The following is a 20547-nucleotide window of genomic DNA, read 5'->3' as shown; positions in this document are numbered from 1 at the left end:
TTCAAAAAAAGAAGAAAACACATTATTTTAAAGTGCAAATGGAACATTCTATAGGACAGATCACATGCTAAGCCACAAAATAAACAGCAGTGAATTTTCAAAATTTGAAATCATACCAAGCATCTTTTCCAACCATAACAGTATGAAATTAGAAAACAACTGTAAAAAAAAAAAAAAAAAAAAAAAAACTGTAAAAAACAAAAACATGTGGAGACTAAATAAAATGCTACTAAAGAACCAATGGACCACTCACGAAATTAAAAAAAAAAAAAATACACAGAGACAAATGAAAACAAAAACATGACTATCCAAAACCTATGGGATGCATCAAAAATACTTTTAGGATGGAAGCTTATAGACATATAATCTTACCTCAGGACACAAGTAAAACCTCAAATAAAAATTTAAAATTATACCTAAAAGAACTAGAAAAAAATAAACAAAACCCAAAGCAAGTAGAATGAAACAAAACATAAAGATCAGAGCATATATGAATGAAATAGTGACAAAAACAATACAAAAGATAAACGCAACTCAAATTTGGTTATTTGAAAATATAAACAAAATTGATGAACTTTCAGCCAGACTTATCAAAAAAAAAAAAAAGAATAAGCCAAATACATAAAATCAGAAATGAAAAAAGAGAGGTTACAACTGACCCTACAGAAATACAAAGGAACTTAAGAGTTTACCATGGACAACTGTATGTCAATAAAATCTAGAAGAAACGGAAAAATAAACAGAAATGTACAATCACCCAAGACTAAGCTAGCAAGAAACAAAAAAGATTAATATACCAAATACCAGCAGTGAAACTGATTTAGTAATTTTAAAAGTCTCAACAAAACAAAACTCCATGATCAGATGGATCTACAACAGAATTTTACCTTTCAGAGAATATAGTTAACAGCTATCCTTCTCAAACTGTTTCAAAATTTCAGAGGAATGAGTATGTCCAAACTTATCCTATGAGGCTAGCATCATCCTGATACCAACCAAACAAGTCACCAAAAAAAAAAAAATTACAGACCAACATCACTGATAAACATAGATGTAAATATTCAACAAAATATTAGCAAATCAATCCAGAAGAACATTAATAATCTCATACACCATTTTTTATCTTAGGAATGCAAGGATTTTTTTCAGTACACACAAATTGATCAATGTGATACAACATACTGAAGAATAAAACTCATTATGATCATCTTAGTAGAAATAGAAAAAGCTTTCAACAAAATTGAGCATCCATTTATGATAAAATACCCTCCATAAGGTGGGGAGGAAAAGGAACCCTCTTATACTGTTTCTGGGAATGCAAACTAGTACAGCCACTATGGAGAACAGTGTGGGGATTCCTTAAAAAACTGGAAACAGAACTGCCATATGACCCAGCAATCCCACTGCTGGGCATACACACTGAGGAAACAAGAATTGAAAGAGACATGTGTACCCAAATGTTTATCGCAGCACTGTTTACAATAGCCAGGACATGGAAGCAACCTAGATGTCCATCAGCAGATGAATGGATAAGAAAGCTGTGGTACATACACACAATGGAATATTGCTCAGCTATTAAAAAGAATGCATTTGAATCAGATCTAATGAGGTGGATGAAACTGGAGCCTATTATACAGAGCAAAGTAAGTCAGAAAGAAAAACACCAATACAGTATATTCACCCACATATATGGAATTTAGAATGATAGTAATGATGACCCTATATGCCACAGAGCAAAAGAGACACAGATGTTAAGAACAGACTTTTGGACTCTGTGGGAGAGGGCGAGGGTGGAATGATTTGAGAGAATAGCATTGAAACATGAATATTATATGTGAAACTGATTGCCAGTCCAGGTTCAATATATGAGACACGGTTCTCAGTGCTGGTACATTGGGATGACCCTGAGGAATGGGATGAGGAGGGAGGTGGAAGGGAGGGTCAGGATGGGGAACACATGTACACCCATGGCTAATTCATCTGAATGTATGGCAAAAATCACTACAATATTGTAAAGTACTTAGCCTCCAATTAAAATTTTTAAAACAAGAAAAGGAAAAAAAGAGAAAATAATCTCCAGAAAGTGAGCACAGAGGAAGCATATCTCAACATAATAAAGGCCATATATAACAAAACTACACATAACATCATTCTTTACACATAACATCATTCTTAACAATGAAAAGCTGAAAGCATTTCCTCTTAAATCAGGAACAAGACAAGGATGCTAAATCTCACCACTTTGAATCAACATACTATTGGAAGTTCTAGTCAAATTGAATAAGAAAAATAAATAAAAGAAATCTCAATCAGCAAGGAAAAACTGAAACTGACAGTTTGCAAAAAACATGATACTACATGTAGAATATCTTAAAGACACCACCAGAAAACTATTAGAGCTCATTAAGAAATTCAGGAAAGTTGTAACATACAAAATTAATATAGAGAACTCTGTTGCATTCCTATACACTAACAAACAATCAAAATATGAAATTAAGGAAACAATCCTATTTATTATACCAGCAAAAAGAATTAAATATCTTGGGATAAACCTACTTAAGGAAGTAAAAATCTGCACTTGGAAAACTATAAGACACAAGTGAAAGTAACTGAAGATGACACAAACAGAAACAAAGCTATCTTGTGTTCTTGGTTTGGAAGATTTAATATACTACCCAAGGCAATCTACAGATTTAGTGCAAACCCTATCAAAATATCAGAGGCATTTTTCATAGAATTAGAGAAAATTATTTTAAAATTTATATGGAAATACAAAAAAAAAACTTAAATACCCAAAGCAATCTTGAGAAAGAACAGAGCTGAACTCCCTGACTTCATAGCTACATTAAACAAAACAGTATCATACTGGCACAAAAACAAATAGACCAAGAGAACAGATCAGAGAATCCAGAAACAAGTCAACTAACTGAACATCAATTAACCTATCACAAAGGAGACAAGAATATACCACAGGTGAAAAAAATCTTCAATAAGCAGTGCTGTAAAAACTGGACAGAATCATGTAGAACAATGTATTTAAAATATCTTCTAACATCATATACAAAAATAAAATAATATCAAGTGGATTAAAGACCAAAATGTTAACATAAAATTTCAACAGGACAAAGGCAGGACACTCTCTGACATAAGTCATAAAATAATTTATCTGTTTCTAAAAGCTTTTACAGAGCAAAGCAAAGCATTAGCAAAAACAAAAAACAATGTACTGAATGGAGGAAATATTTTCAGATTACATGACTGATAAGAATTATTACCAAAAATACATCAACAGCTCATAAATTTAAATATCAAAAAATAAAAATGGGCAGGAGAATTGAGCTTCCTTGGTGCTTCAAACAGTAAAGAATCTACCTGCAATGTTGGAGACCCAGGTTCGAGCCCTGGATTGGGAAGATCCTCTGCAGGAGGGCATGGCAACCCACTCCAGTATTCTTGCCTGGAGAATCCCCATGGACAGAGGAGCCTTGAAGGCTACAGTCCATGGGGCTGGAGAGTGGGACAGGACTGACCGACTAAGCACAGAAGAACTGAATAGACACTTTTCCAAACACGACATGAAAATGGCCAAAAGGCACATGAAAATGATCAATGTCACTATTATCAGGCAAATGTAAATCAAAACCACAATGAGATATTCCCTCAAAACAGTCAGAATAGATATGATAAACACATATACAACCCCACACACACACCTCTGGACAGATCAACTAAACAGAAAATTAACAAGGAAACACAACTTTCAATGATACAATATTCCAGATAGACCTAATTAATATCTATAGGACATTTCACACCAAAACAAGGAATTTCATCTTTTTCTCAAGTGGATAAGGAGCATTCTCCAGGATAGATCACATCCTGGGCTGTAAATCTAGTCTTGGTAAATTCAAAAAAATTGAAATCATCTCAAGCCTCTTTTCTGATCACAGGGCCTCTTTTCCCTGGAAAAAAACTATTACAAATACAAACATATGGAGGCTAAACAACACACTTCTGAATAACTGACAAATCACAGAAGAAATAAAAAAAAATCTAAATATGCATAGAAATGAATGAAAATGAAACACAACAACCCAAAACCTATGAGATTCAGTAAAGGCAGTGCTAAAGGGAAGGTTCATAGCAATACAAATTTACCTCAAGAAACAAGAGAAAACCAAATAAATAACCTAACTCTACACCTAAAGAAACTAGAAAAAGATGAAATGAAGAACCCCATGGTTAGTAGAAGGAAAGAAATCATAAAAATTAGGGCAGAAATAAATGAAAAAGAACCAAAGAAGACCATAGAAAAAATCAACAAGCTAAAAGCTGGTTGTTTGAGAAGATAAATAAAATAGACAAACCATTAGCCAGACTTGTCAGGAAAGAAAGGGAGAAGAATCAAACCAACCAAACTAGAAAGGAAAATGGAGAAACCACAACAGACAACACAGAAATACAAAGAATCATAAGAGACTACTATCAGAAATTATATGCCAATAAAATGAACACCTTGGAAAAAATGGACAAATTCTTAGAAAAGTATAACTTTCCAAAACTGAACCAGGAAGAAATGCAAAATCTTAACAGACACAGCACAAGCACAGAAATAGAATCAGAAATCTTCCAACAAACAAAAGCCCAGGACCAGATGGCTTCACAGGTGAATTCTACCAAAAATTTAGAGAAGAGCTAACACCTATCCTATTCAAACTCTTCCAGAAAATTGCAGAAGGCAAACTCCCAAGCTCATTCTATGAGGCCACCAGCACCCAAATACCAAAACCTGACAAAGATGCCACAAAACAAGAAAACTACAGGCCAATATCACTGATGAACATAGATGCAAAAATCCTCAACAAAATTCTAGTAAACAGAATCCAACAACATATTTAAAAGAGCATACATCATAACCAAGTGGGCTTTATCCCAGGGATGCAAGGATTCTTCAATATTCACAAATCAATCAATGTGATACACCACATTAACAAATTGAAAGATAAACACCATATGATTATCTCAATAGATGCAAAGAAAGCCTTTGACAAAATTCAACATCCATTTATGATAAAAACCCTCCAGAAAGCAGGAATAGAAGGAAAAAGAACATAATAAAAGCCATACATGATAAATGTATAGTAAACATTATCCTCAATGGAGAAAAATTGAAAGCATTTCCCCTAAAGTCAGGAACAAGATACGGATGCCCACTTTCACCACTACCATTCAACATAGTTTTGGAAGTTTTAGCCACAGCAATCAGAGAAGAAAAAGAAATAAAAGGAATCCAGATTGGAAAAGAAGAAATAAAACTCTCACTGATTGCAGATGACATGATCCTCTACATAGAAAAACCTAGACTCCAACAGAGAATTACTAGAGCTAATCAGTCAGTATAGTAAAGTTGCAGGATATAAAATTAACACACAGAAATCCCTTGCAGTCCTATACACTAACAATGAGAAAACAGAAAGAGAAATTAGGGAAACAATTCCATTCACCATTGCAAAAAAAAAATAAAAAATACTTAGGAAAAAAATCTACCTAAGAAGCAGAGTACATAATGAGAAATGCTGGGCTGGAGGAAGCACAAGCTGGAATCAAAATTGCTGGGAGAAATATCAATAACCTCAGATATGCAGATGACACCACCCTTATGGCAGAAAGTGAAGAACTAAAGAGCCTCTTGATGAAAGTGAAAGAGGAGAGCGAAAAAGTTGGCTTAAAGCTCAACATTAAGAAAACTAAGATCATGGCATCCAGTCCCATCAATTCACGGCAAATAAATGGGGAAACTGTGGAAACAGTGGCTGACTTTATTTTTCTTGGCTCCAAAATCACTGCAGATGGTGACTGCAGCCATGTAATAAAAAGATGCTTACTCCTTAGACGGAAAGTTATGACCAACCTAGATAACATGTTAAAAAGCAGAGACATTACTTTGCTAACAAAGGTGCGACTAGTCAAGGCTATTGTTTTTCCAGTGGTCATGTATAGATGTGAGAGTTGGACTATAAAGAAAACTGAGCGCCAAAGAATTGATGCTCTTGAATTGTGGTGTTGGAGAAGACTCTTGAGAGTCCCTTGGACTGCAAGGAGATCCAACCAGTCCATCCTAAAGGAGATCAGTCCTGGGTGTTCACTGGAATGACTGATGTTGAAGCTGAAACTCCAATACTTTGGGCACCTGATGTGAAGAGCTGACTCATTTGAAAAGACCTTGATGCTGGGAAAATTGAGGGCAGGAGGAGTAGGGGACGACAGAGGATGAGATGGTTGGATGGCATCACCAAATCGATGGACATGGGTTTGGGTGAACTCCGGGAGCTGGTGATGGACAGGAAGGCCTGGCATGCTGTGGTTCATGGGGCTGCAAAGAGTTGGACACGACTGAGCAACTGAACTGAACTGAACTGAAGGAATCAAAGGACCTATATATAGAAAACTATAAAACACTGGTGAAAGAAATCATAGATGACACAAATAGATGGAAAAATATACCATGTTTATGGATTGGATGCATCGATATATTGAAAATGAGTATACTACCCAAAGCAATCTATAGATTCAATGCAATCCCTATCAAACTCCCAATGGTATTTTTCACAGAACTAGAACAAATAATTTCACAATCTGTATGGAAATACAAAAAAAGCCTCAAATATCCAAAGCAATCTTGAGAAAGAATAATGGAACTGGAGGAATCAACCTGCCAGACTTAAAGACTATACTACAAAGCTACAGTCATCAAGGCAGTATGGTATTGGCACAAAGACAGAAACATAGATCAATGGAAAATCGAAAGCCCAGATATAAATCCGCACACCTATGGACACCTTATCTTTGACAAAGGAGGCCAGAATATACAAAGGAGAAAAGACAATCTCTTTAACAAGTGGTGCTGGGAATACTAATTCACCACTTGTAAAAGAATGAAACTAGGACACTTTCTAATATCATACACAAAAATAAACTCAAAATGGATTAAAAATCTAAATGTAAGACCAGAAACTATAAAACTCCTTGAGGAAAACATAGGCAAAAACCTCTCTGACAAAAATCACAGCAGGATCCTCTATGAGCCACCTCCCAGAGTAATGGAAATAAAAGCAAAAATAAACAAATGGGACCTAAATAAACTTAACAGCTTTTGCAAAATGAAGGAAACTAAGCAACTTGAAAAGGCAGCCTTCAGAATGGGAGAAAATAATAGCAAATGAAGCAACTGACAAACAACTAATCTCAAAAATATACAAGCAACTCCTGCAGCCCAATTTCAGAAAAATAAATGATCCAATCAAAAAACGGGCCAAAGAACTAAACAGACATTTCTCCAAAGACAACATACAGATGGCTAACAAACACATGAAAAGATGCTCAATATCACTCATTATCAGAGAAATGCAAATCAAAATCACAATGAGGTACCATCACACATCAGTCAGATTGCCTGCTATCAAAAAGTCTACAAACAATAAATGCTGGAGAGGGTGCAGAGAAAAGGGAACCCTCTTACATTGTTGGTGGAAACACAAACTAGTATAGCTACTTTAGAGAACAGTGTGGGGATTCCTTAAAAAACTGGAAACAGAACTGCCATACGACCCAGCAATCCCACTGCTGGGCATACACACTGAGGAAACAAGAATTGAAAGAGACATGTGTATCCCAATGTTAATCACAGCACTGTTTACAATAGCCAGGACATGGAAGAAACTTAGATGTCCATCTGCAGATGAATGGATAAGAAAGCTGTGGTACGTATGTACAATGGAATATTACTCAGGTATTAAAAAAATGCATTTAAATCAGTTCTAATGAGGTGGATGAAACTGGAGCCTGCTATACAGAATTAAGCAAGTAGGAAGAGAAACACCAATACACTATATTCACCCATATATTCGGAATTTAGAATGATGGTAATCATGACCCTATATGTGAGACAGTGGAAGAGACACAGATGTTAAGAACAGACTTTTGGACTCTGTGGGAGAAGGCAAGGGTGGGATGATTTGAGAGAATATCATTGAAACATGTATATTATCATCTGTGAAATAGATCAGTCCAGGTTCAATGCATGAGACAGGGTGCTCAGGGTTGGTGCACTGGGATGACCCTGAGAGATGGGATGGGGAGGAAGGTTGGAAGGATTTCAGGATGGGGAACACATGTACACCCATGGATGATTCATGTCAATGTATGGCAATAACTACTACAATATTTTAAAGTAATTCACCTCCACTTAAAATAAATTAATTAAAGAAAAGATTAAGAGATACAAACCACTATGTATAAAATAGCTACAAATGTGTATTGTATTACAAAGGGGATATAGCTAGTAGTCCATAACGACTACAAATTGAGTGCAAACTTTAAAAATTGTAAATCACTGTACCATACACTTGTAATCTATAATACTGTACATCAACTATATTTCAACATAAATCTTTTAAAATTGCTTTAGAAGCAGGGGAATAAGAACGTGAGGAGTCTGAAAAATCATCAGATAATAAGAGAAAGGAAAGGGAAAGAATGATTATGTCTTACTGAAAATTCAAGTTGTCTTTACAAAGTTGTTGTCTTTACAATGTTAAGTTAGTTTCTATTGTCCATTAACTAACACAACATTGTAAGGCAATTATACTTCAATAAAATTAATTTTTAAAAAGAGAAAAGAAAAATAAAGAATATTGGAATGAATGTGCAAAAATAAAGTACCATGTTAAAAAATCAAAAATAAACACACACACAAATAACAATGTTAGATAGGGTATGGAGAAAAGCAACCCTGTACACTATTGGTGGGAATGCAAGTTTCTGTAGCCACTTTGGAAAACAGTACAGGCATTCCTTAATCAAGTACAAATATACCTACCATATGACCTACAATACCAATCCTGGGTATGTATTATATTCAAAAAAAAAACACTAATTTTAAAAGATACATGTATCCTAATGTTCACAGCAACATCGTTTACAACTGCCAAGATGTGGTAGCAACCTAAGTATCCATCACCAAATTACTCAATAAAGAAAATGTGGTATAAATATACAATGTAATAGTACTCAGCCATAAAAAATAAGGAATTATTGCCATTGGAAGCAACATGGATGGACTTTGAGACTATTATGCTAAGTTAAGTAAGACAGAGAAAGGCAAATATTCTATATCATACATATGTGAAATCTAAAAATTACTACAGAATATAATTTTGTGAATATAATGAAAAGGAAACAAACTCACAGATAAATAGAGAACAAACTAATGGTCACCAGAGAGAAAAGGCAAGAAGAATATACGTATAGTGAACTAAGAGGTACAAACTATTATGTGTAAAATAAGCTACAAGGATATATTGTACAACACAGTGAATACAGCCACTATTCCATAACGACCATCAAAGGAATATAACATTTAAAAATTGAATCACTATACTGCACACCTGTAAACTACATATTTTTCATCAACTGTACATCAGTAAAAAAAAAATACCAAAACAGTCTTAGGAAAAGATATTGGGAGACTGATTGGATTTTAAGATGCCTTTTCAACATGCAAGAGTCTCACTTCAGACCTAAAAACACATGCAGAATGAAAGTGAGGAGATGGAAAAAGTTATTCCATGCAAACAGAAACAACAGATGACCAGTGCAAGTTCAATGCATGAAGCAGGTCACCCAAAGCTGGAGCTCTGGAACAATCCAGAGGGCTAGGGTAGTGAGAGAGGTGGGAGGGGAAGTTCAGGATCGGGGGACACATGTATATCTGTGGCCAATTCATGTTGATATATGGCAAAAACCATCACAATGTTGTAATTATCTGCCAATCAAAATAAATTAATTTAAAAAAAGAAAGTGGGGTAGTAATATTCTTATCAGACAAAATAGACTTAAAAACAAAGTCTATAACAAAAGACAAAGAAAGGCATTTTACAATGATAAAGATTTCAGTACAAGAAGATGTTAAACTCATTAATATATAAGCACGTAATACAGGAGCACTTAAGTACATGTAATAAATATTATCAGACAGAGAGAGAAAATGACAATAATGAAATAACAGTAGAGGATTTTAAGACCCCAGTGACTTCAATGGACAAATGACCCAGAGAGAAAAACAAAAAGGCAACAGTATTCTTAAATGACACAACAGACCAGCTAGACTTAATAGATATCTATAGGACACTATATCCAGAAACAGCAGAGTACACATTCTTTTCAAGCACGTGAAGACAGAAATTGACTATAGGAAGGAAAACAGAAAAAGAACAAATCTGTGGAGACACATTACAAAATAATATTTGGTCAATAATTAAACCAAAGAGGAAATTAGAAAGTATCTTTAAACAAATGAAAGTGGAAACACATCTTTCCAAAATCTATGGGATGCATCAAAACCAATTCTAAGAGGGAAGTTTATAATGAAACAGACCTTCCTCAAGAAATAAAAATCTCAAAAACTCAACCTAACCTACTACCTAAAATTAGAAAAAGAAGGAGTGGGCAGGACAAATTGACAGAGTAGCACTAAAACATGTACATTACCATATGAAAAACAGATAGCTAATGGAAACTTGCTGTATAACATAGAGAGCCCAACCTGGTTTTCTGTGACAATCTAAAGGGGTGGGATGGCAAGAGTGGGAAGGAGGTGTGCTGTGCTTAGTCGCTCAGTCATATCTGACTCTTTGCAACCCTATAGATGGTAGGTTCCTCTATAGGTGGAAGGAACCCACCAGGTTCCTCCGTCCACAGGGATTCTCCAGGCAAGAATACTGGAGTGGGCTGCCATGCCCTACACCAGGGTATCTTCCCAACTTAGGGACTGAAACCAGGTCTCCCACATTGCAGGTGGATTCTTTACCATCTGAGCCACCAAGGAAACCCCCTCAGGAGGGAGGGGGATATATGTATACTTATGCCTGATTCACATTATTATATGGCAGAAACTAATACATCATGGCAAAGCAATTATCCTCCAATTAAAAATAAAAAATAAATTTACAAAATTAGAAAAAGGATAAAAAACAAAACCCAAGTCAGAAGTAATGAAATAATAAAAATGAGAGTATAAATAACTTATTTCTTATTAAAAAAAATCAATGAAATTCAGAACTGGATTTTTGAAAAGGTAGAAAATTTGATAAACAGCATCATCAAGAAGAGAGGATGCAAATGAACAAAATGCAAAAAGAAAGAGTAGAAATAACAATTGATAAGAGATACAAAAAAATCATAAGAGGGGGCAGTCCCAAGATGGCAGACGAATAGGACAGGGAGATCACTGTCTCTCACACAAACTCATCAAAAGATCATTTGAATGTTGAGCAACTTCCACAAAGCAATTTCTGAATGCTGGCGGAGGACACCAAGCACCCAGAAAGGCAGCCTCCTTGAAAGGAGGTAGGACAAAATATAAAAGACAAAAACAGAGACAAAAGATTTAGGGATGGAGATCCATCCTGGGGAGGGACTCATGAAGGAGGAGCAGTTTCCACGCAGTTTGTCTGTGGGGAGTTTTGGAATCTCAGAGGGGAACATAACTGGGAGAAAAAGAAAAAGAAAAAAAAAAAAAAAAAACAGAATATGCGACTTACCGCAACCACTAGTGGAGACGGAGAGGTGGCACAGAGGCTCACATCAGACACCAGTTACTGGGGGCTGGGCACAGAGGCATGGGCTGCATCAACAGTCCTGAGGGTAAAGACTGAGCGAGAACACCTGGAAGACAATTGGAGGGAGATAATGTGAGATAGCAACCCAAACCGTGGGATCACCAGAGAAACGAAAAAAAAGAAAAAAAAAGAGATAGAGACTTTCCAAAGAAGAGCAAGCCAGCTGCAGTATAGTGAGAGGATAACAGGCAGGAAGGCCAGGGGTCTCCAAACGGAGGAAATAGGCTGCAAGTGTCAAACATTTTTATCTCTCTTAAGCGGAAGGAGGAAACAAACTAGCCATATTTTTAGCCATATTTTTTTCCTCTCTATACAAATTTAAAAGGAGATTTCTCTTAAAATACTATGTTGCCATAACAAAACCTGGTTTCACCTGAAGTTAACTATTCTCAAACCTTGAGTTAACCAATGCATTTTTCTTATGGAAATGTTTGTCTTAAGCTATGATAATATACTATGCATTTACCCCAAACTCTGTCTTCAAGTCGGTTCCGCCTAATGGCTCAGAACCTACTTGACAAACCAGTATGTTATACTCAGATATTATTCCCCTAATCTATGTAAACAAAACTACTTATATGGTAATCTGCCCTTCTACAAGATTCAAGTCAATCGTTTTATGGCAAGGGATGAATCATCTGGTGCCAAGATTATCCCAAAATGCATCTTATGGATGAGGGGCTTGGTGCCATTCTGAGTTTTAAGGCATTCCTTTCTTTCATTGGAGAAGGAAATGGCAACCCACTCCAGTGTTCTTGCCTGGAGAATCCCAGGGACGGAGGAGCCTGGTCGGCTGCAGTCCATGGGGTCACGAAGAGTTAGACAGGACTGAGCAACTTCACTTTCACTTTTCACTTTCACGCACTGGAGAAGGAAATGGCAACCCACTCCAGTGTTCTTGCCTGGAGAATCCCAGGGATGGGGAAGCCTGGTGGGCTGCCATCTATGGGGTCACACAGAGTCGGACATGACTGAAGTGACTTAGTAGTAGTAGTAGTAGTAGTGACTATATACAGAGAAGGCACTGGCGACCCACTCCAGTACTCTTGCCTGGAAAATTCCATGGGTGGAGGAGCCTGGTAGGCTGCAGTCCATGGGGTCGCTGAGAGTCAGACACGACTGAGCGACTTCACTTTTACTTTTCACTTTCATGCATTGGAGAAGGAAATGGCAACCCACTCCAGTGTTCTTGCCTGGAGAATCCCAGGGACGGGAGCCTCGTGGGCTGCCGTCTATGAGGTCGCACAGAGTCAGACATGACTGAAGCGACTTAGCAGCAGCAGTGCCTATATAATATCTAGCTGAAGACTAGCAGGGGGGTACTCTTTCTGCCTCCTTCTGATGTCTATGTCAGAAGCTTTCTCTATCTCCTTTATACTTTAATAAAACTTTATTACACAAAACTCTGAGCAAACAAGCCTCGTCTCTGGCCCCGGATTGAATTCCTCTCCTCCAGAGACCAAGAAATCCCAGCGTCTTTTCATCAGCAACAACCTTTCAATACAGTCCTCCCTCCTCAGAGACAGAGAGGCAGGCGTGCAACAACCAGAGACTGAAGGCAAGGGGCTGCTGCAATCTCGGCCCCAGAGACTACATCGTTCACCAAACAGCAAGCAGGCTCTCAGTTGCTAACCACATCTTCCTGGCATCCTGGATGGTTAACATCCACCAGGTGTTTCACAGCCTGAGATCAGCTCCCAAGAGGAGACACAAGGCACACCTGGGGCTGTGCTCTTGCAGTGCACCAGAAAACTAAGAAGCCAGGACCAGGGAGGTGAATAAGACATATAATCCACCTGGAAGAGTGCACTCACCAAGCACCCAGTCACCTGAGTTGCTCAGACCTGGGAAGGGCACAAAACAAACAGCCCATCTGGGTCTGTGTCCTTGCGGAGCAGCCGAGAACCTGAGCAGCTTAGACATGGGAAATGTACAAAACACACAGCCCCCTTGGACAGTGCCCTTGCAGAGCAGCCTGGAGCCTGAGCAGTGTAGACCCAAGAAGCACATGCCGCCTTGGGCTGTGGCAAATCCAGTGGGGTCCATCCACTGCAAGCACACCCTACACATGCAAGTGGTATTTGTTTGCAGTGTTCCTCACTCACCACAATACACCTTTACAACTGAGCCTAAATAAGTGGTCACCTTCACCCACTTGTATCAGGGCACAAATTAGACACTGAAGAGACTTGCAAACAGAGGAAGGCAAAATAAAGAGGAAACAGCTCTGGAAGTGACAGGTGCAACAGATTAAAACCCCGCAGTTAATACTGACTGTGCATTTGAGGGGCACCTATAGACCTTGAGAAAGAGAAGGCAATGGCACCCTACTCCAGTACTCTTGTGTGGAAAATCCCATGGGCAGAGGAACCCGGTGGGCTGCAGTCCATGGGGTTGCTATGAGTCGGACAGGACTGAGCGATGTCACTTTCACTTTTCACTTTCATGCACTGGAGAAGGAAATGGCAACCCACTCCAGTGTTCTTGCCTGTAGAATCCCAGGGACAGGGGAGCCTGGTGGGCTGCCATCTATGGGACTGCACAGAGTCAGACATGACTGAAGCAACTTAGCAGTAGCAGCATAGACCTTAAGACCAAGTACAAGCTGGAACAAGGGACTATCTGACACTGAACTGACCCCACACTGCCCACAACAGCTCCAGAGAAATTCCTAGATATATTTTCACTATTGTCACTTTTTATTATTTTTTTTAATTTAGGTCTTTATTACTCCTTTAAGTTTCATTTTTATAGCCTACTATTACCTTTCAAAAAAAGACCTTATTTTAAAAAAATTCCATATATATTTTTAATTTTTGTGATTGATTTTTTTTATATCATAGTTTTGAGAAGCTAACCTCTATTCTAGGTTTTTAATTGCTTTTGGTATTTGTTATAAATTTTGTACCTTTAGGAATGTAATCTTCAGTATCCATTTTCACTTAGGTATTTTGATTACTGGCTTGACTGTACTCTCCCCTTCTGACTCTTCCTTTTCTTCTCCAGGTCGCTGCCATCTCCTTCCTCCCTCTTCTATTCTCTACATAACACTGTGAATCTCTCCAGGTGTTCTGGGCTTGGAGAGCACTTAGGGAATTCATTACTGGCTAAATCACTCTTTCCACTTTTGACTCCCCCTTTTCCACTCCTGGTCAAATTTATCTCCCTCCTCCCTCTTCTCTTCTCTATATAACTCTGTGAATCTCTCTGGGTGTTCCTCTCTCAATGTAACTGTTTCAAGATTAAGCTAGGGGTTTTATCTTCTTTGCCGTATGTATGGAGAAGTCTTGAGGCTGCTGTAAGAAAAGGACCAGAAGCCAGGAGCAGGCGTCTTAACTTCAAAACTTTAGAACAACAAAGAATTCCTGACTCCAGGGAACATTAATAGCAAAGAGCTCACCCAAAACTCTCCATACCTCCATTGAAACCAAGGTCCACCCAAGAGCCAACAAGGTCCACTGCAAGATACACCATGCTAATTCTGCCGCAAAACAGGAACACAGCCCTAAGCATTAAAAGACAGGCTCTCCAAAGCCAGGCCAAATCCATAAACACCACAAAACTCACTACTGGACACATCATTGCACTCCAGAGAGAAGAGATACAGCTCCACCAAACAGAACACAGACACAAGCTCCCCCAACCAGGAAACCTTGACAATCCATTAGTCTAATCCCACCCACAGGGAGAGGACTCCACAATTAAGAGGAACCACAAACTTCCAGCCTACAGAAAGGGCATCCCAAACACAGCAATCTAAACAAAATAAAAAGGCAGAGAAACATTCAGAAGGTGAAGGAACATGATAAAAACCCACCAAACTGGGGCAGTCCTAAGATGGCAGAGGAATAGGACAGGGAGACCACTTTCTCCCCCACAAATTCATCAAAAGAACACTTGAACGCTGAGTAAATTGCACAAAACAACTTCTGAATGCTGGCAGAGGACATCAGACGCCCAGAAAAGCAGCCCATTGTCTTCAAAAACAGGTAGGAAAAAATATAAAAGATAAAAAGAAAGACAAAAGAGGTAGGGATGGAGCTCCATAGCGGGAAGGGAGTCTTAAAAAAGAGATAAGTTTCCAAACACCAGGAAACACTCTCACTGCCAAGTCTGTGGCGAGCCTTGGAACCACAGAGGGCAACATAACCAGGAGGAAAAATAAATAAATAATTAAAACCCACAGATTATGTGCCCAACGGTAACTCCCCCAGTAGAGAAGCAGTGCAGACGCCTGCATCCGCCACTAGCAAGTGGGGGCTGGGCAGGGAGGTGCGGGCAGCATTGCTTAGAGTAAGGACTGGGCCTGAACGCCCCGAGGGCAATCTGAGGAAACTAACTTGGGAAACCAAACCAGACTGTGGGATAGTTACCACTTGAAAAGCCCTAACCTAAAACACTGCCAGGCCCGCTCACAAAACAAAGGACTGAGCAGAGCTAGCTGGCTGCAGGCTGGACCATCCCCCTCCAGTGACAGGCAGGTGAGGGCAGCCAGAGCCAGAAGGGGGCAATTGCAGCACCAGAGAGGCATTATCTACCAAACTGCAATCAGGCTTCATTGCTAACCAAGACTTCTTGGGATTCTGGACGGTCAACATCCGCCTGAGATGGTGCGCAGGTTGTATACCCAGAAAACCGAGCAGCAAGGACAGGAGAGGTGATAAGCAGCAGTGAATGCACTTGCCAAACACCTGGTCACCTGAGCTTGGACCTGGGAAGGGCACAAAACGCAGAACCAACCGAGTCTGTGCCTCTGAGGACTACCTGAGTACCTGAACTTGAGTGGCTTAGACCTGCGAAGTACATACAACCCAGGGCCAGCCTCAGACAGTTCCCAGCAGAGTAACCTAGAGCCTAAGCAGTGTAGACAGGGAAAGCACACATGCCGTGAGTGGGGGCAAACCCAGTGTGGCCGCGACACTGCAAGCACATGCCAGTGTTATTTGTTTGAAGCATCCCTCCCTCACCACAGCATGACTGAACAAGTGAGCCTAAAAAAGTGTCCACCACCGCCCCCTTGCGGCAGGGCAGAAATTAGACATTGAAGAGACCAGCAAAAAGAAGAAGCTAAAACGGAGGGAACCTTCTTGGAAGTGACAGGTGCAAGAGATTAAAACCCTGTAGTTAGTACTGACTACATAGGAAGGGGCCTATAGATCTTGAGAAATATAAGCCGGATCAAGGAATTATTCGAAAATGAACTGACTGCACACTGCCCACAGCAACACCAGAAAAAGTCCTAGAAACATTTTTACTAGTTTTACTATCACTCTTTAATTTTTTTTTAAGTCCTCTATTACTCCTTTAATTTTCATTTTTACAACCTAATATTACTTTGCAAAAAAAAAGACACCCTATTTTTTAAAGTAAACTTAATATATATATATATTTTATAATTTTTGTGACTTTGATTTTTTTCTTTAATATTGAATTTTTGAAAATCCAACCTCTACTCTAGATTTTTAATCTTTGCTTTATGGTATTTGTTATCAATTTTGTACCTTTATGAACCCAATCTTCAGTACCCATTTTTACTTGGCAGCGAGATTACTGGCTTGACAGCTCTCTCCCCCTTTGGACTCTCCTTTTTCTCCACCAGGTCACCTCTATGTCCTTCCTCCTCCTCTTCTTCTCTACCCAACTCTGTGAATCTCTTTGTGTGTTCCGGATGGTGGAGAACACTTAGGGAACTGATTACTGGCTGGGTCTGTCTCTCTCCTTTTGATTCCCCTCTTAATCCTCCTGGACACCTCTGTCTCCTTCCTCCCTCTTCTCTTCTCTGTGTAACTCCATGAACATCTCTGAGTGGTCCAGACTGTGCAGCGCACATAAGGAATTGATTACTGGCTAGCTCGCTCTTTTCTCTTTTGATTCGACCTCATCTCATCTTGGTCACCACTATCTCCCTCATCCTCTTCTCATCTCCATGTAACTCTGTGAACCTCTCTGGGTGTCCTTCACTGTGGAGAAACGTTTCATCTTTAACCTAGATGTTTTATCAACGGTGCTGTATAGATAAAGAACTCTTGAGGCTACTGTAAAAATAAGACTGAAAACCAGAAGAAGGAGGCTTAAGTCCAAATCCTGAGAACAACAGAGAACTCCTGACTCCAGGGAACATTAAACGACAGGAGCTCATCAAACGCCTCCATACCTACACTGAAACCAAGCACCACCCAAGGGCCAACAAGTTCCAGAGCAAGATATGCCACACAAATTCTCCAGCAACACAGGAACATAGCCCTAAGCTTCAAAATACAGGCTGCCCGAAGTCACTCCAAACCCTTTGACATCTCAAAACTCACTACTGGACACATCATTGCACTCCAGAGAAAAGAAATCCAACTCCAACCACCAGAACACCGACACAGATTCGCTAACCAGGAAACCGTGACAAGCCACCCGTACAACTGCACCCACAGTGAGGGAACTCTACAATAAAGAGAACTACACAAACTGCCAGAATGCAGAAAGGCCAACTCAAACACAGCAATATAAACAAGATGAAGAGACAGAGGAATACCCAGCAGGTAAAGGAACAGGATAAATGCCCACCAAACCAAACAAAAGAGGAAGAGATAGGGAATCTACCTGATAAAGAATTCCAAATAATTTTGTGAAAATGATACAAAATATTGAAAACAAAATTATTCAGAGATAAATAGCCTGGAGACAAGGACTGAGAAGATGCAAAAAAGGTTTAACAAGGACCTAGAAGAAATAAAAAAGAGTCAATATATAATGAATAATGCAATAAATGATATCAAAAACACTCTGGAGGGAACAAATATTAGAATAAGGAAGGCAAAAGATAGGATTAGTGAGGTAGAAGATAGAATGGTTGAAATCAATGAATCAGAGAGGAAAAAAGAAAAACGAATTAAAAGAGATGAGGACAATCTCAGAGACCTCCAGGACAATGTTAAATGCTACATTTGAATCATAAGAGTCCCAGAAGAAGAAGACAAAAAGCAAGACCATGAGAAAATACTTGAGGAGATAATAGCTGAAAACATCCCTAAAATGGGGAAGGAAATAGTCACCCAAGTCCAAGAAACCCAGAGAGTCCCAAACAGGATAAACCCAAGGCGAAACACCCCAAGACACATATTAATCAAATTAACAAAGGTCAAACACAAAGAACAAATAGTAAAAGCATCAAGGGAAAAACAACAAATAACACACAAGGGGATTCCCATAAGGATAACAGCTGATCTTTCAATAGAAACTCTTCAGGCCAGGAGGGAATGACAGGACATACTTAAAGTGATGAAAGAAAATAACCTACAGCCCAGACTACTGTACCCAGCAAGGATCTCACTCAAATATGAAGGAGAAATCAAAAGCTTTACAGACAAGCAAAAGCTGAGAGAATTCAGCACCATCAAACCAGCTCTCCAACAAATGCTAAAGGATCTTCTCTAGACAGGAAACACAAAAATGGAGTATAAACAAGAACCCAAAACAATAAAGTAAATGGCAATGGGATCATACTTACCAATAATTACCTTAGACGTAAATGGGTTAATGTCCCAACCAAAAGACAAAGACTGGCTGAATGGATACAGAAACAAGACCCCTATATATGTTGTCTACAAGACACCCACCTCATAATAAGGGAAACATACAGACTGAAAGTGAAGGGCTGGAAAAAGATTTTCCACGCAAATAGAGACCAAAAGAAAGCAGGAGTAGCAATACTCATATCAGATAAAATAGACTTTAAAACAAAGGCTGTGAAGAGAGACAAAGAAGGACACTACATAATGATCAAGGGATCAATCCAAGAAGAAGATATAACAATTATAAATATATATGCACCCAACATAGGAGCACCACAATATGTAAGACAAATGCTAACAAGTATGAAAGGGGAATTTAACAATAACACAATAATAGTGGGAGACTTTAATACCCCACTCACACCTATGGATAGATCAATGAAACAGAAAATTAACATGGAAACACAAACTTTAAATGATACAATAGACCAGGTAGACCTAATTGATATCTCTAGGACATTTCACCTTGAAACAATGAATTTCAACTTTTTCTCAAGCACACATGGAACCTTCTCCAGGATAGATACTGGGCCATAAATTTAGCCTTGGTAAATCCAACAAAATTTAAATCATTCCAAGCATCTTTTCTGACCACAATGCAGTAAGATTAGATCTCAATTACAGGAGAAAAATTATTAAAAATTCCAACATATGGAGGCTAAACGACACACTGCTGAATAATCAACAAATCACAGAAGAAATCAAAAAAGAAATCAAAATATGCATAGAAATGAATAAAAATGAAAACACAACAACCCAAAACCTGTGTGACACTGTAAAACAGTGCTAAGGGGAAGGTTCATAGCAATACAGGCATACCTCAAGAAACAAGAAAAAAGTCAAATAAATAACCTAACTCTACATCAAAAGCAACTAGAAAAGGAAGAAATGAAGAACAAGATTAGTAGAAGGAAAGAAATCTTAAAAATAGGACAGAAATAAATGTAAAAGAAACAAAAGAGACCATAGCAAAAATCAACAAAGCCAAAAGCTGGTTCTTTGAGAGGATAAATAAAATTGAAAAATCATTACCCACGCTCATCAAGAAACAAAGGGAGAAAAATCAAATCAACAAAATTAGACATGAAATTGGAGAAATCACAACAGACAACACACAAATACAAAGGATCAAAAAAGACTACTATCAGCAATTTAATGCGTATAAAACAGACAACTTGGAAGAAATGGACAAATTCTTAGAAAAGTACAACTTTATAAAACTGAACCAGGAAGAAACAGAAAATCTTAACAGACCCATCACAAGCACAGAAATTGAAACTGTAATCAGAAACCTTCCAGCAAACAAA

General features: G+C 38.4%; 1 protein-coding gene across 5 annotated transcripts in view; it reads right to left on the bottom strand.

Moving 5' to 3' along the window:
• Positions 1–20547, bottom strand: part of LOC113887278 — a 463883-nt gene that overhangs the window by 426501 nt on the left and 16835 nt on the right. For all 5 annotated transcript variants that reach the window (XM_027534327.1, XM_027534322.1, XM_027534325.1 and 2 more), the window contains exon 5: positions 11601–11724. The gene's annotated coding sequence lies outside the window, so the exon portion shown is untranslated. The remainder of the gene's footprint in view (positions 1–11600; positions 11725–20547) is intronic.

The sequence above is a fragment of the Bos indicus x Bos taurus genome, chromosome X (assembly GCF_003369695.1).
Source record: "Bos indicus x Bos taurus breed Angus x Brahman F1 hybrid chromosome X, Bos_hybrid_MaternalHap_v2.0, whole genome shotgun sequence".
Classification (NCBI taxonomy): Eukaryota; Metazoa; Chordata; class Mammalia; order Artiodactyla; family Bovidae; genus Bos; species Bos indicus x Bos taurus.
Note: the sequence above shows the minus strand (reverse complement) of the source record. Positions and strands in the feature narration are given on the sequence as shown.